The 17244-nt window shown below is 37.6% G+C and overlaps 1 long non-coding RNA gene across 1 annotated transcript; it reads right to left on the minus strand.

The window, feature by feature from the left end:
• Positions 1–11815: 11815 nt before the first annotated feature.
• LOC114823350 (uncharacterized) lies at positions 11816–13646 on the minus strand. Its single transcript, XR_003771446.2, has 3 exons — positions 13339–13646; positions 13163–13230; positions 11816–12321 (listed from the first exon to the last, which is right to left on the minus strand). It is a non-coding gene; the product is annotated as an uncharacterized lncRNA (long non-coding RNA).
• Between the last annotated feature and the right edge of the window lie 3598 nt (positions 13647–17244).

The raw sequence follows: 17244 nt of genomic DNA on the forward strand, positions 1-17244 counted from the left end.
AAGAAGGGTAAAAGAATTGCAAAGAAACAACACTAACAAAGTTTAGACACATAAATTTTGAAGGTCTAGCTACCATATTATTACCCACAAGGGTAAAGGAACAGTACCACTGCTGGATAATTGGAAAGTCCCGGTGTGTCAACCTCTGTGCTTCGTGGCAAGGTAGAATAGCAAACATGCCCAACCTTTACTCACATTCGAGAAAACACTCCTAACAAGATTGCTTGCTCCAAAATCGAAGAGGCACCGCCCTCCGAATCTCGAGAGCCAGACTCCCAACATGATTATTTTCTCAAAAATCGAAGAGAGGGTAAAGGAACAGTACCACTGCTGGATAATTGGAAAGTCCCTGTGTGTCAACCTTTGTGCTTCGTGGCAAGGTAGACTAGCAAACATGCCCAACCTTTACTCATATTCAAGAAAACACTCCCAACAAGATTGCTTGCTCCAAAATCGAAGAGGCACCGCCCTCCGAATCTCGAGAGCCAGACTCCTAACATGATTACTTTCTCAAAATCGAAGAGAGGGTAAAGGAACAGTACCACTGCTGGATAATTGGAAAGTCCCTGTGTGTCAACCTCTGTGCTTCGTGGCAAGGTAGACTAGCAAACATGCCCAACCTTTACTCACATTCGAGAAAACACTCCCAACAAGATTGCTTGCTCCAAAATCGAAGAGGCACGGCCCTCCGAATCTCGAGAGCCAGACTCCCAACATGATTACTTTCTCAAAAATCGAAGAGACACCGCTCTCCGAATCTCGAGAGCCAGACCCCCAGCAGGATTGCTTTCTCAAAAATCGAAGAGGCATCGTTCTCCGAATCTCGAGAGCCAGACCCCCGACAGGTCTGTAATCTTCACACGCAACATCAGCTTTCCAGATACCACAAACCACTTTTTCAAAGTGCTCTGACAGAATTAAAACATGTGAAGCTGGTAGCTCCCACTACCGTGCTATAACCAAGCAGGGTAAAGGAATAGCATTATTACTTGATGTTAGGGAAACTCCTATATATGTCGACTTCCATCCCTAACGGACAGGCAGACCTGCAAAAATGCTCAACCCTTTCTCTTATCTGAGAGGGCACTCCCAACAAAGCCTTTCGAAATATTCAGCTTTCTTTCCCCCCGATAATACCTCTGTAAACAAGCTATACTAGAGCAAGAATATCTCATATCATCAGGGTTAAAAGCAAGAGTATCCCATATCATGCTTTTTCCCTGTCTTTTCCTTTGGCCTTGTTCTTACCTGCAAGACAAGGAGAAAGAGAGCAATCAGTCAACACTTGGAATCAAGCTTCCAGCCAGGAACTGACTGCCTGGAACCCCTTACCTGATTACTTACCTGGCATTGCTCTCGAGTACTCATCTTCAACATCTTATGCTTCCAGGGAAGATACTGCATCTGCCTGAGGAACAGATAGGGCAAGTGAGAAGGATACAAGGAAGCATGTGGAGACAAGCGTAACAGCACACGTGCCGATACATCCACTACTCTATCAAAAGCAAAAGTATCCCATATCAGCAGGGTCGAACGTACTCTAGATTTGATGGACTTGTTTTGACCCTCAAATTCTTCAGTCGGCCTTATACTCTGGAGGAAACCAGAAAACCCTCCAGCCCAGTTCAAGAATAAGCCTGTGGAAAGTTACTTCTTCAAAAGCAAAAGTATCCCATATCATCTCTCCTCATTTTTCTTCTCTTTATCCTTCATGCTGCCTGCAAGATAGGGAGAATGTGAACAATCGCCGGAGCTCTGATTGCTTACCTTGTCTGTCACCTCTTTCAGCAGATCCCCCAGCTCGGCGACTTGGGGGACTCCTACTACATGGTTTGTATCTCGTTTGACCAAGCATGAAACTACAAGTAAGCTTCAAGTGAAATTGATACATTACCTTGTGCATCTCCACCAGTTACAGATACCACTCCTGGATGGAGGAAGAGTACTTCCAGAGAAGATGCCACATCTACCTATGAGATAGATAAGGCAAGTCAAGACGATACCACACTCCGGTACTTAGAAGTTTCGTGGCTACGAGATCATTCTCCCACAATATTTCCTAATGTCATTTGTACTAAATCATTCACTTGTACTCACTAAAGGAGAGCTTGAACCTATGTACTTGTGTAAACCCTTCACAATTAATGAGAACTCCTCTATTCCGTGGACGTAGCCAATCTGGGTGAACCACGTACATCTTGTGTTTGCTTTCCTATCTCTATCCATTTATATACTTATCCACACTAATGACCGGAGCAATCTAGCGAAGATCACAAAAAGTGACCGTTTTCGCTACCTAGGATCTATCTTGCAAGAGAACGGAGAATTAGATGGAGATCTCAACCATAGAATACAAGCTGGATGGATGAAGTGTAAGAGTGCATCTGGCGTGTTGTGTGACCGTCGTAGGCCACTGAAGCTCAAGGGAAAATTTTATAGGACGGCAATAAGGCCAGCGATGTTGTATGGCACAGAATGTTGGGCGGTGAAGCATCAACGTACACAAAATGGGTGTAGCGGAGATGAGGATGCTTCGTGGGATGTATGGGCACACGAGAAAGGATAAGATTGGGAATTAGGATATCCGAGGTAAAGTAGGAGTAGCCAAAATTGAAGGAAATATGAGAGAAAATCGGTTCCGGTGGTTTGGACATGTGCAAAGAAGGCCTACTGACGCTCCGGTTCGAAAATGTGACTACGGGACAGAGGTTCGGGGCCGAAGGAGTAGAGGAAGACCTAGGAAAACTTTGGAAGAGACCCTAAGAAAAGACTTGAGTACTTGGATTTAACGGAGGACATGACACAAATGAGCGCAATGGCGTTCTAGGATTCATATAGCCGACCCCACTTAGTGGGAAAATGCTTTGTTGTTGTTGTTGTTGTTGATGTATTCTAATGTCAAATTCCAAACTTCCAATCTATATATTCTAATGTCAAATTATGGAGCTTTAGATTTATGATAACAAGTTTAACATAGTACAACAAGAAAACATTCTCTCATGAACTTGATGTTTGTTAAAGCCATTGGAATTTTGATGTGAAGTCTAAAATAATCAGAATTAGGAGTTACAAGTATCTTAATTAATGTTCCTTAAAGCCACAAGTAAAGGCATCCTGCATTACATAGAATTTAACTTCAACAATGAATTTAATCAAATACCTAATTCAAAGCAAAGGGTAGAAGGGAAAACACAATACCTGATTCAAATGTGTCATACAGTTTTGACTTTGAAGCATATTGGTGAATGTAAGTTTGGTGGGGTTTACAATAGGTGGATTTTTTTTCTCGAGCATAGCTTTCAATATTTTCTTCATCGCTTTTGACATCAATGACTGCATTATTAATTGAGAGATTGTTTTTACCATATTATAAACCAAAAATTTCATAGAATATCGACCAACAATAATCAGTTTTATAAAAAATAATATCATGGCCAAGAGTAAAAAAGCAGTGTCCTATAATCATGCAAAATGTTTAAGAGTTAACACATACAACTTATTAAAAGGAAAATTAAAAAACCTTGGCCTGAGTTTGAGTCTCCATCCATAATACCTTGGTCTGAGTTTGAATCTCCATCCATAATTTGGGAAAAAAAATGGCAATAGCTCTGTTCCGATGAGGCTTACAGCAAGGAAGTGTGAGAAAACGACTTCAACTTTTAAGGTTTTTACTTTAAGAAATAGAGAAAAGGAGGGAATTCTTGTTATTTTTCAAAGAAAGAAAAGAGGGACTTACTTGAGTCTGTGCAACTTTCCTCAATTTTCAAGACATGGACAACGGTATAGCGGAGAATGTAACAGAGTCAAAGGGGCATCCCTTTTTTTTTTTGACTTTTCAGCTTCTTCAGGTATAATTAAGTGAGTAAATGACAAAATCTAGTTGTCAAAATATAATAAGTTGGGAACACCACCTGCCTTGCTAAGGTCTGTGTTCCTGTCACCCCCAAATTTTTTTTGTACATAACATCATCTTGAAGTGAAGAAATTTTTTCTTGTGCCCGTAACATAAGTGGTACACCACGTGTTATTCTATAAGTGGTGGGAAATTTTATTTTTTATGTTATTACTTTTTTAACACAAGAATCTCACCACTTTTATCGTGGTGTATCAACCTGTGTTTCGGGCACATTGAAAAATCTCTCCTTGAAGTGGTACCTCAGCCTATTCTATCACTTGAGCTGCATTGGGTTGACTCTTCTGTAGCATTGACACATGGAATACATCGTGCACATGTGATAAAGAAGAATGCAAGGTAAGTTGATGTGAAATATTCCAACACTCAAATTAAAACCCTATTAAGATAGTTGTAGTATATGAAAGTAGAGACCGTTCTAAACCGGGGATTAACTAGGGATGCTAATTTACACAAATATGACTCAAAAACACCAAACTAGACTTAGAAACACTCAACTAGACACTAAAAACTCAAAACACATTAAACAGACTCTAAGAGCAACTCCAGCCTTGCTGGTTGCTCGGGCGGCAGGCGAGGAGAAAGGGCCCTCGGGCCGGTGGGAGCAAATCCAGCGGGGAAGGGCCCGAGTGAGGGTGGGAGGTCGAGCGAAGGGGGGGTGGGGAGTCGACGGGCCTGTGGCCCGAGGGTTTTGTATTTTTTTATTTTTTTTGTGTCAGAGAGAGAGAGAGAGATAGGTTTTGTAATTTTTTATTATTTAAACAAACATAAAAAACTATTATTTTTATTACTTATTGCCAGGGGGAGGGTTCCAAGGGTGGAGATGTAAATGGAAATTACTGTTCATTAATGGTAATTACTATTCATTTAAGGCAGTTACTGTTCAATAGGGTGGATTGAATAGTGGATTGCCAGGGGGGAGGGCTCCATGGGTGGAGTTGCTCTAAACAGCACAATACTAGCAAATAGACTCAAAACAGACTCTAGGAAGTTATTTGGACGAATTTAAGACTAGTAAGACTCAAAACACTAAATTGGATAGATTTAAACACTTTTCTAACTAATCTAACACACTTAATTAAAAGGGGATTGATTTGGACGAAATTTAACTAAACTAAATAGATTGCAAAACAAAGTAAATTAGGTGATTTGGATGGTGAAAACTTAGCCAGAGGATCCTTCTCCACACATGACATATGCATACAAACCAATTTCTAGTTATTATTCCTTTAGACTACGAATGACAACACCCAAGTTAACCGTGATAGCACAAATTAACCATCAGATTTTCCTTAATTCATTGAATTGGATAGAATACACATCGCAACCAAATTATCCTTATCAAGTTCCTTAACTATGAAAAGCATGTTAGAAAGACATATCAAAGGTCATTATGTTCTTTGAAAACCATAAGCATTGACGAGGCATTCGTAACTATGAAAAGCATGATACTCATGCCTAGGATTTACTTAACACAATGATGACTAGTGACTTTTACTTCTTGTGAATATAAGTTCATAAAGATTAGGTGAAACTCCCTTATACTCTAGCATCAAGTTCATGCATGCAAATTAAGTATGCATCCTCAATCAACATACATAAACAAGTTTTGATAACTCAAATAAGAAAATCACATTCAAGACTTAAGAAACAATAACTGGATGTAATCAATTCATATAAAACATATAATCATGGCTTCAAATTCACCTCCAACTAAAAAGGAATTAGTTCCACATGTTCATAATAATTGAAAAGTAAAGTAAAATAAACATGGAAACGAAACGAGGGAAGAAATAACTCTGAAAATCTCCAATGGTTGTAGGTGACTTGCGACACAACCCTTGAAGGATGGCACGACACAAGGCTCATTTTCTCCTTCCATTCCCTTGCTGCGGCACTTGATGATTGTCTGTGAATTTGTGTGAATTGTATTGTAGAATTGTATGGGGGTGATGGTGCGAAATTGTGGCTGAAAACATATATTTATAGGCTAGGGTTTTCACAATTTCTGAAGGGAAAAGGCTTAGGGTTTGCGGCACCAATATCTTGGAGAACAAGGAAAGGCTCAGCCCAATCCAAGGGGGAAAAGAACTAGGGTCTTAGCAGATTTTAGGGCTTCTAGAAGAGGGAGAGTGTGGCACTTATTTAGGCTTCTAGAGGGAATGTGTTGTGGTAGAAATAAACCTTCTAGAAAGGATGATAGATGCCACATTTCTAGGGATTCTAGAAAGGGTGGTGCGGCATAAGTTTAGGGGAAATGATAGGCCTTCTAGAAATCAGATATTTAGGTCCCTTTGCAGCTGGATTTAAGGTATGATAAGATTAGGATAGGATAAGATAAGGTTGGATAAGGTTTTGGATAATGTTTCCTTCTTTTGAGCTGATTCCTTATCTTTTTTGTTTAGAATTTAATTTTTTCATCTCCTTATCATATTCCTAGCCTTTTGAACTTCAAAACGTCCATCCACCTTGCTCCATGCATGTGTCATCCATTCTTGGCTCAAAATGCACCAAATGCACTTTCTTGCCACCTTTGTCATTTGGACCTACAAACACACGAAAATAACTTAAAACACTATAATAAGCAAGAACTAACAACATAAATGCAAGAAAATAACCTAACTAAGTTGCATAAATATGCTCCTATCACAAGTTAGTAATCAGCTTCACCAACTCGTTTTACTATCTCGAATATCTTAGAGCTAATTTCCCACTCTTTCTGAATCTTGAAACTCCCTTGCGAGGACTGATTTTCAAGAGAATAAAATTAGCAACTTGGAATTCTAGCGGTCTCCATCTTCGATCAACGTAGCTCTCTTGTCTACTTTGAGCGATGCGTAACCTATCTTTAATAATCTTGATCTTCTCACTAGTTTCTTGAACTAATTCAGGCCCAAGAATACTGTAATCTTCCATTTCTGCCCAACCTAATAGAGATCGACATGGTCTCCCATACAAAGCCTCAAAAGGAGCCATGCCTATACTCGACTGATGACTATTATCGTACGAAAATTCTGCCAAAGGCATGAAATCACACCAGCTACCTTTAAAATGTAAGACATATGCTTTGAGCATCCATTCATTTGAGGATGGTATGCGGTGCTAAACTATTTTTGTTCCCAACGCATTATGCAAGCTTTTCCAAAATTTAGACGTGAACCGAGGATCTCTATCAGAGATTATTGATAAGTGAATTCCATGCAATTTAATAATTTCCTTTATGTATAGATCACTCAAGGTTGATAAAGAATATGTAGTTTTAACTGGAAGGAAATGGGCATGTTTTGTTAGTCTGTCAACAATCACTCAAATAAAATCGTATCCTTTCTTAGGCTTTGGCAAACCACTCACTAAATCCATGGTGACATTGTCCCACTTCCACTCAGAAACAGGTAGTGATTGTAGAGGTCCAGCGGGTTTTTGATGTTTGGCCTTAACTCGTTGACATATCGTGCAGTTGGCTAGAAATTGAGCCACATCCCTTTTCATACCTTTCTACCATTAGTGCTTTCTTAAATCTCTGTACATTTTAGTGCTTCTTGGATGAATAGAGTGCCATGACCGATGCGCTTCATTCAATACCTCTTATTTTAACTGTGTATTGTTTGGAACAACCAAACGACCTTGAAATCTAAGCCCTCTATCAGAGTGCATGCTCCACCCAACAACTTCTACGCCGCTTTGAAGTGGGCAATCACATCTTTTAGCTCATCATCATGTATTTTGGTTTTGGATCAAGTTATGAATTAGTGTAGGCCTCGCTACTACACCAAATACATAAGCAGTTTAAGTAGTATTGCAGAGAGACAAATTAAAATCTGCAACCATACACCTCTCTTCCACTCCTCTAACATTATACATGTAGCAACATCACCAGACTTTCGACTTAAAACATCGGATACCACATTAGCTTTTCCAGGGTGGTAGTGTAAAGAAAAATCATAGTCCTTCATCTATATTCTACCCATCTTCGCTGCCTTAAATTCAAATATCTTTGTGTTAAAAGATACTACAAGCTTTTATGAACTGAATATTTTTGAAATTGTGCTCCATAAAGATAACATCTCCAGATTTTCAAAGCAAAAATCACAACTGCCAACTCTAAGTAATGCGTGGGATAGTTTTGTTATGTGTCTTGAGTTGCCTTGAAGCATATGCTATCACTTGATCGTGTTGCATTAGGACACAACCCAAACCTTTCGACTAGGCATCATTAAAAACAACATAAGGTTCTTCGGGATTTGGAATGGCAAGAACTAGAGCAGTAATTAATCTCACTTTCAATTCCTAGAACGCAACATCACATTCAGCCATCCATTCAAATTTGATATATTTCCTTGTAAGTCTCGTCATTGGAGAAACAATTCGAAAGAAGTTCTGAATACTCTCCTATTTCACCATCGCTTCAACCTTAGATGGATCTAGGAATATGTCGTTGCCTGAGATGATATGACCGAGAAATTTAACCTTTGTCATCCAGAAGTCACATTTCTCCCTCTTTGCATATAGTTGATGTTACTTTAAAGTTTGCAAGACTATTCTCAAGTGTTGTTGGTGTTCCTTGTACATCTTAGAGTAAACCAGAATGTCATCAACAAAAACAATCACGAACTTATCAAGGTATGGATAGAAGACCTGATTCATTAAATCCATGAAGGCTGTAGGGGCGTTTGTTAATCCAAACGGCATTACAAGGAACTCATATTGTCCGTAATGGGTCCGAAAAGCTGTCTTGGGAATGTCTTATTCTTTTACTCTCAATTGGTGATAACCTGACCTTAAGTCGATTTTAGAAAAATATCAAGATCCACCCAATAGGTCAAAGAGATCGTTAATTCGAGGCAAGGGATACCTATTCTTAATAGTGACTTGATTCAATTGTCGATAGTCAATACACAAGCATAGAGTTCCATCACTTTTCGCAACATATAACACTGGTGCACCTCATGGAGAATACTTTTATGAATAAATCCCTTATGTAACAACTCTTTTAATTGCTTCTTCAATTCTGCTAGCTCGGCTCGTGCCATCTTGTATGGAGAAATAGATATTGGAGAAGTCCCTGGGCAAACTTCAATAGCGAAATCGATTTCCTTTTGTGAAGGAAAGCTTGGTAACTCATCAGGAAAAACATCAAGAAATTCACTCACAATCGAAATGCATAATGTGTTATTAGCACCCTTAGTTTTCTCTATGATTGCAAAAAGAGCAGCGTTATCCTGGTTTTTTTTTCCCCCAAAACATGCTTTAAGTATTGGGTTTTGAGGAAACACTCATTGGTTCCCATACAACTGAAGAATTGACCCATTTTCTAAACGTAGGGTGACCTTTCTACTATAACAATCGGTCAATGCGCAATACTTGGATAGCTAATCTATGCCCAAAATCAAGTCAAAGGGATATAGATCTAGCATAATTAAATTTGCTTCTAGTCTATGTCTAGAGATTTCTACAGAGCATGCTCTAAATATGGTAGTAACATCCAATACTCCATAAGCTGTTATACGAGTAAGTGGAGGATCCAATTTTTCGGGTTTCAATCCAAGGAAATTAACCAAACCTAGGGAAATGAAAGAATGACTAGCCCCCATGTCAAATAAAACTTTTGCGCAAAAGTTGGAAACAAGAATTTTACATTCCACAAGAGCATGGTTAGTTTGCCCCACGGATTCAGTTCGAGTGACTGCAATATGCTCTTCCCTAAGGCCTATTATCTTTTCCTCTGCTCCGAGACCTTTGTGGTTGAAATATCTCACTCTGAGAAGAAGTCTGGGGTTGCTGGTTGGTTTGTGGAGAAAAGAATGATTGACGTGGCTGAGAAACAATTTGTTGTGGACAAAAACGTTGAATATGACCAGGTTGGCCACACTTATTACAAGGGTAAGGGTTGGGTCTTGATTTCTGAAAGAGCCCATTACTGCTGCCCCCTTTGTTGCTACCCTTTTGTCCACTATAATTAGTTCTTCGCGTAATCTTTCTTCCACTATTCGAAGAAGCCTTGCTCTTTAGCTTGTTTAGCCATGTAATCATTATGTTCATGCTCAACTCGTCAAGCTGCAGCCATTACCTCCCATTATGTTCTTGCTCAACTCGTAAAGTTGCAGCCATCGTCTCTTTGTAGGTTGATGAGTAGATTTTATATTATATGTTTTACTCTAATCTTAGTATATTTTGGTCAATATTTTGGAAGAATTTTGATACTTTGAATTGTATTTCCAATATAGGACTTTCGACTTCCTCTGGAGCAAAATAGGATCAAATGGACGAATTTTGGAGTAATTCCAGTTGGAAGACGTTCGTGAGCCACCTAGCTTGATTATCAAAATTTGGGATTTTCCACCAACCGGTTATTTTCTGGCGATAAAATAAAGGAGCGATGCACAGTGCTGGAAAATGACGTTTTTGGACTTAAATTGCGTTTTTGGAGCCCAAGATGACCTCGGATGGGTTCGTGGCCTTCTAGAGAAGTGTTCAGAATATTCCAAACATTAAATCCAGCTATATTGGGCCAATTTTGAAGTAGCTTATGGGTCCAAAACGTGGCTGTTCAGATTTTAGGCGAATTTTACCATTTAATTTAGGATTATGTTTCCTATTTTATTTGATTATTAATTTTAGTTTCCTAGGGGGAATAAAGGACCTGTTTTTAGGGTTTGTATGAGGGCTTGGCAGATATATTGCTTGGCCGTCTATAGTTTTACATACGCTTTATTTTATGCAATTTTGGAAATAGAGAGAATTGCTAGGGTTTTGGAGATTTTCTACTTGAAGGTGTTTTCAATCATTTTCTTAATAATATTTTCTATGATTTCAATTATGAATATACGTAACTAATTTCTTTTGCTAGGGCGAATCATTGAGCCTTAGCATGAATATGTGATTTTTATTTAATTGCTTATGATTGATTGCATGCATACTTTGAATTGTTAATCACCGCGATAAAAACTATCTAATTGTCTTAATGCCTGATCACCTTTAGGATATTTAGAAAAGTAATTTGATGCAATTTTGGTCGGAAGGTTCCCTGAAATTGACGTTGGCTTCTTGTGATTAATAATTGTAATTTCACTTAGGATGAATACCACGTCTTAAGGGTTGCATGATTTTTCAAAGGGTTTTCATAAAGCATAATGAGTCCTTCATGTTCAGATTTGATCCGAACGTCCGGACGGGTTGCATGTTAGATATATGTTCTATGTTGGAGGTTCCAAGTAGAATATGAATTAGGAAAATCTAACCTTCAAAGTGGCATGTGTAGATCATAAGTAATTGGTAAAAGTTCATAGGATTGCTAGGTGATGGTGGGAACCCTAGTGCTTTCTTAATTTGATTTCTTCCAAAGCTGTTTTCTTTTTCCCCAGTTCTAATATTGCAGATTGTCTTATTTTTATTAATTAAATTTGTTTTTTAATTTTAAGTAGGTTATAAAATCAATCACATCAATTTCTACTTTACAATAATTAATTGAAATTTGATTGCTTTGAATTATTTAATAATCTATGTGGGGAACGACCTTGAGAGATTCGTTTATACTACAACAACCTTGTGATTCTTGCAAGTATAATAGGAGTTTTTAGCCCGTTCATATGAGTAGTAAAATCCCTATCAAGAAAATGGCGCCGTTGCCGGGGATTATTAAAATAATTCCTACTAATCAGAATTTCAATTAGTTATTGCTGTTTATACATATAAGAAAAAAAAATTAATTTTCGTTACAATTTGTTTCTTTTTTAGCAGTGCAACAATGGAATTTGCAGTTCCTCCTGAATTCAATCTAACACCTGGTGGACCACCTCTTTGGGTTTCATTAACAAAAACAGGTTATTATGGATTTAAGCCTACGATTTGTGCTCTTTGTAATTCAAATACTCATGATATTTTGCAATGTCATGAGAGAGAATATTTTCTAGATTATGTCCAGGAGTATATAAATATGAGAAACGATTCAAAATGGAACTGGAACAATCCCCATTCAAAGTTCTACACTCAAAGTTTGAAAGAGCATCTTGGGCAGTATTTTGAGCGGCTTAATGTGCCACAAGAGCTTTTGGTGGCGGACAAACTATCTAAATTGTTGGAATCAATTGAATTGTGCGTAGAAATAACCAATCAAGGATTTCAAATTCAAGCAGTAAACCGTGGGAGAAGTTATGATGATCAAGAGGTTGGTGCAGGAACCGAGGAGCCGTTTGCCTGTTATTCACGCCCAAAGGAGGAAACAGCCCCTGATGACCTTGAAACTTCCATAGAATCTACTCCTACAAAAGTTTGTGTGCCACTCATGCATTTTCCTGAGACTCCAAGGCAACCCATTAAGCAGCAAGAATGCATGAATACTCTGACAAATCTAATTATAGAACAGCTGCTTACTGATCAGAAAATTTTAGCGGCGGTAACGGACAGTGCACCTACACAGCCCATCAAATTCAAAGAAATGCCAGATGAATCTTGAAAACAGGCAAAAATCTATATGGAAAAGAGGAAGCTTATTGACAGCCAAGTTCCTTGAAGTAAATTTCTACCAGTGCGAAAACTATGGGTGTTAAATACACGATTTAAGTCAGCTCGATGGAGAAATAAACATAGCTGGAAAGGAACCTATATCTTTACAAATATTCATTCAAAAAGAAAGGCGTATAAGAAGAATTCAACCATTAAATTTGGAAGCACAATGCACTATGACGTCATTAAAGAGTGGTTAACTTTGAAAGAACAAGTGACGTGATGAACAATTCTTTCCGTTACGTCTAGCTATAGACTTTAACTAAAGCGCTTTTTGGGAGGCAACTCAATTTTTCTAACTCTTTTCTTTTTATTTCGTTTAATTTATTTTCCTGTTTTTATTCCTAATTACAAAAATCAGAAAGAAAAAAAATTGCAATTTTTAATTCTTGTTATTTTTCTTTACTTATCTAATTAGGTTTTTTATTGCATGTTGCATTCGGAACTGATTCGGCCTAATCCCAACTAAGGGGGTGCAATCAACATTTATTCCCCCAGCACATTCATCATCAATTCCTCTACATTCATGAGATTAGGCAGTGCGGAGAGCAGAAACAAAGTTAAGGGATCTAAGTAGCAAAAAGGACACGATTCATCAAGGCATGATACAGTTTCTATTATCCACACTTTTGGGCTCAAATATACATCAGTGGGTATAGGCAAGCACACAGATAGAGATTTATGAGCATGTGGAGAACATTATCATGCATGATGCACAAATAAGAGTTAGGCATCTATGTTCTATACCTTTCCTTTTTAGATAAGCTCCAGACATTTACCGTTCTTTTCTATGTCGAATCAGCATTCTGCAGCTTCTGCCGCAGAAGCACACATGCATTAGATAATTTTCATCCATTTTTTCCCCAAATCTAAGCATATAAAAAAATTAAAAAAAATCAAAGGGAGATGTGGATAAAAATTACCCATGAATGTGTTGGAATCAGATAGGGATGTGATCTGCGGTGTCATCTTTGCGGCTGTTGATATTACTGTTTGGGGGTGCTCGATTTCTGAGGATGAAGGAGCAGCTGTGGAAATGAGGGAAAAATGTGGGGGAAGGATGGCTATTTTTCATTTTAAAGAGATGGGGTCTGAGTGAAATAGAGAGGGAGGGCTGAATTTCTAAAGAGACAGAAAGCTCTTGCGTTTTTTAGAGTCATGCAGAAGAGAGAGAGCATAGATGGATGGGTTTGAAATGAAAGCCATGAGAGATGTGTCCCATTTTTCTAGAGAGAACAAGAGGCTTCGGGGTTCACAAATAACACTATTATACTTCTTTGTCTGAAAAGGGAATGGGAACGGACAGAAGAGAGTCTTTTGGCGCAAAGCTCGAGGCTAGTGGAAGGGAATCCTTTACGTGTTCAATAATAGCTAGGTTTTTTTTCAAATGACAAATGCAGTTGCTACACCTGTTTCTATATCAGTTGTTGCGCAAGTTGACACAAGTGTGGCATTGTCCATGTTGGTCCGTATTTCTTTTCATTGGCGCCAGGTCTTCAGTTCGAATCCAGGTGCTCTTTCTCCTTTTCCTTCTTTTCTGTTTGTTCTATTATTTGTTTATTTTAATTTCTTTGTTTCTTCTCTATTTCCCTTTTTCTTTTAGTTTATTTAGTCTAGGCTTTTGTTTTATTTTTTCCAGTTTTGTTTTATTTTTTTTAGTTTCTATTTATTTTCCACACATTGAGGACAAAGTGTGAAATAAGTTTGGGGGTGGGAAAATATAAAATTTCAGTTTTTTTTTTTAAGATTTGTCAGTTAAGAATTTTTATTCTTTGTAAGTTAATATCCATAGATTATTTTAAACGTTAGAACAAATGAACATGGTAAAGATTAATCCCACAGTAGAGTCTTTTCTATTTATCGTTGCTTAGACACTAATTCATGAATTATACTTTGCTCTTTGCACATCACACCAACATGGTTTGTGGGAAGTGAGATTGAAACACTTACTTTTAGTCTAAGTTTATTTTTTATTTTTGTTTTAAGTAAAGTCAGTTATTATTGTGAATAAAGTAATAATTGTCTCACCCGAGGTTTTGCTTAGTAACCGGCCAGTCCTGCCTAATCAGCAGTGATTCTCACGTCAAACGGTAGAATTTTGGCATGGGGCAGGGTGGTTAGTTGGTTTCGTAGCCTTTTCAGCTCGGGTTAATAAGTCCTTAGGGGTGTTCTACACTTAGTGCCCTAAAACCCTAGTGGTTTGGGAGTCATTGACCTAAAGCTCGCTACATGGGTTGGATCGAAAGCTTAAGTGAACCGACATTGCACGACCACTACTGTTACTGAAAAAAAAAAGTTATAAATGAGATAAAAAAAAGAAAAAAAGTTTGAAAAAGAAAAAGAAAAATAGTTATATTCAAAGTTAGTATGTGTGAAATAAAAAAGGACGAGAGGTAAGAGTTTTAGTCGAGTCTCCTTAACTATGTTGGTTCACTTTACACCAAAGGAAGTTTGTGAATTCTTTTCTAATTGATTCTAAATGGTTTAGACTCTGTGGTGGGATTGGTTGGAACTTTTGAAAAGATGTTCTAGTTTTTAACATTTGCTATGGATTGCAACTTTGAAGGTGAAAATTTTTGTCAGTTAATTTTAGCTAGTTGTCTAGTTTGTTAAGTTTTTATTTTTGTTTGAGTCTTGTTTTGCTTGAGGACAAGCAAAAAGCTAAGTTTGGGGATATTTTGATGAGTAGATTTATATTATATGTTTTACCCTAATCTTAGTATATTTTGGTCAATATTTTGGAAGAATTTTGATACTTTGAATTGTATTTCCAATATAGGACTTTCGACTTCCTCTGGAGAAAAATAGGACCAAATGGACGAATTTTGGAGTAATTCTAGTTGAAAAACGTTTGTGAGTCACTTTGCTTGATCGTATCAAAATTTTGGATTTTTCCACCAAGCGGTTATTTTCTGGCGATAAAATAAAGGAGCGATGCGCAGTGCTGGAAAATGACGTTTTTGGACTTAAATTGCTTTTTTTGGAGCCCAAGATGACCTCGGATGGGTTCGTAGCCTTCTGGAGAAGTATTCAGAATATTCCAAACATTAGATCCAGCTATATTGGGCCAGTTTTGGAGTAGCTTATGGGTCCCCATTTAATTTAGGATTTTGTTTCCTATTTTATTTGATTATTAATTTTAGTTTCCTAGGGGGAATAAAGGACCTGCTTTTAGGGTTTGTGTGGGGGCTTGGCAGATATATTGCTTGGCCGTCTATAGGTTTACGTATGCTTTATTTTATGCAATTTTGGAAACAGAGAGAATTGCTAGGGTTTTGGAGATTTTCTACTTGAAGGTGTTTTCAATCATTTTCTTAATAATATTTTCTATGATTTCAATTATGATTATGCGTAACTAATTTCTTTTGCTAGGGCGAAGCCTTGAGCCTTAGCATAAACATGTGATTTTTATTTAATTGCTTATGATTGATTGCATGCATACTTTGAATTGTTAATCACCGCAACAAAAACTCTCTAATTGTTTTAATGCCTGATCACCTTTAGGATCTTTAGAAAAGTAATTTGATGCAATTTTGGTTGGAAGGTTCCCTGAAATTGACGATGGCTTCTTGTGATTAATAATTGTAATTTCACTTAGGATGAATACCACGTCTTAAGGGTTGCATGGTTTTTCAAAGGGTTTTCATAAAGCATAATGAGTCTTTCATGTTCAGATTTGATCCGAACGTCTGGACGGGTTGCATGTTAGATATATGTTCTATGTTGGAGGTTCCAAGTAGAATATGAATTATGAAAATCTAACATTCAAAATGGCATGTGTAGATCATAAGTAATTGGTAAAAGTTCATAGGATTGCTAGGTGATGGTGGAACCCTAGCGCTTTCTTAATTTGATTTCTTCCAAAACTGTTTTCTTTTTCCCCAGTTCTAATATTGCAGATTGTCTTATTTTTATTAATTAAATTTGTTTTTTTAAATCACCTCAATTTCTACTTTACAATAATTAATTGAAATTTGATTTGCTTTGAATTATTTAATAATCCATGTGGAGAACGACCTTGCGAAATTCGTTTATACTACAACAACCTTGTGATTCTTGGAAGTATAATAGGAGTTTTTAGCCCGTTCACATGAGTAGTAAAATCCCTATCATAGGTTGTCAGCCTCAATGCGACAACCATCTTCCATATAGGGCGTATGAGACCGTCAACGAATCTGTTAGTTTTATCCTCCTTATTAGTAACTAGTAGTGGTGCATAATGAGAGAGTTGTGTAAATTTAGCTGCATATTGAGTCACCGTGAGATCGCTCACCTTGAGTTAGCTCAACAAATTCTTTCAACTTTGCATTCTTTATGGTTTGAGGGAAGTATTGGCCATAGAAGGTCTTCTCGAAATTAGCCTAAGTCATGGTTGCAACAATGTCAGTTCTCTTGATGTAGTCCCACCAATGATCTGCTTCACCGATAAACAAATAGGTAGCAAACTTCACCCTAAAATCCTCTGGAATTCTCAAAACATCTAATTTCTTTTTCACTTGTTTAAGCTAAGACTCTGCCTCTAAAGGTTCAGCGGTTCCACCAAAGTTACGAGGATTTAGCTTTTGAAAATCTTTCAAATATGCCAGTCTTCAATTCACCACATTAACTCCCAGATCATTCATTTGATGATCAATATTCATTTGTTCATCCCCATCATGACCAATAACGTTGGATACAGCGGACATCCTTCAATCCTGAGAAGATGTAGAAACATTTATTCGACCATAACAAACTTCGCTAGACTCCCTAAGAAAAGACCCATTCAGCTAAAACTTCTAGACTCAACCCTATTCTACTCCCTAGGCTCTGATACCAAAATTGTCACACCC

This window comes from Malus domestica, chromosome 17 (assembly GCF_042453785.1).
Source record: "Malus domestica chromosome 17, GDT2T_hap1".
NCBI classification, from domain to species: domain Eukaryota; kingdom Viridiplantae; phylum Streptophyta; class Magnoliopsida; order Rosales; family Rosaceae; genus Malus; species Malus domestica.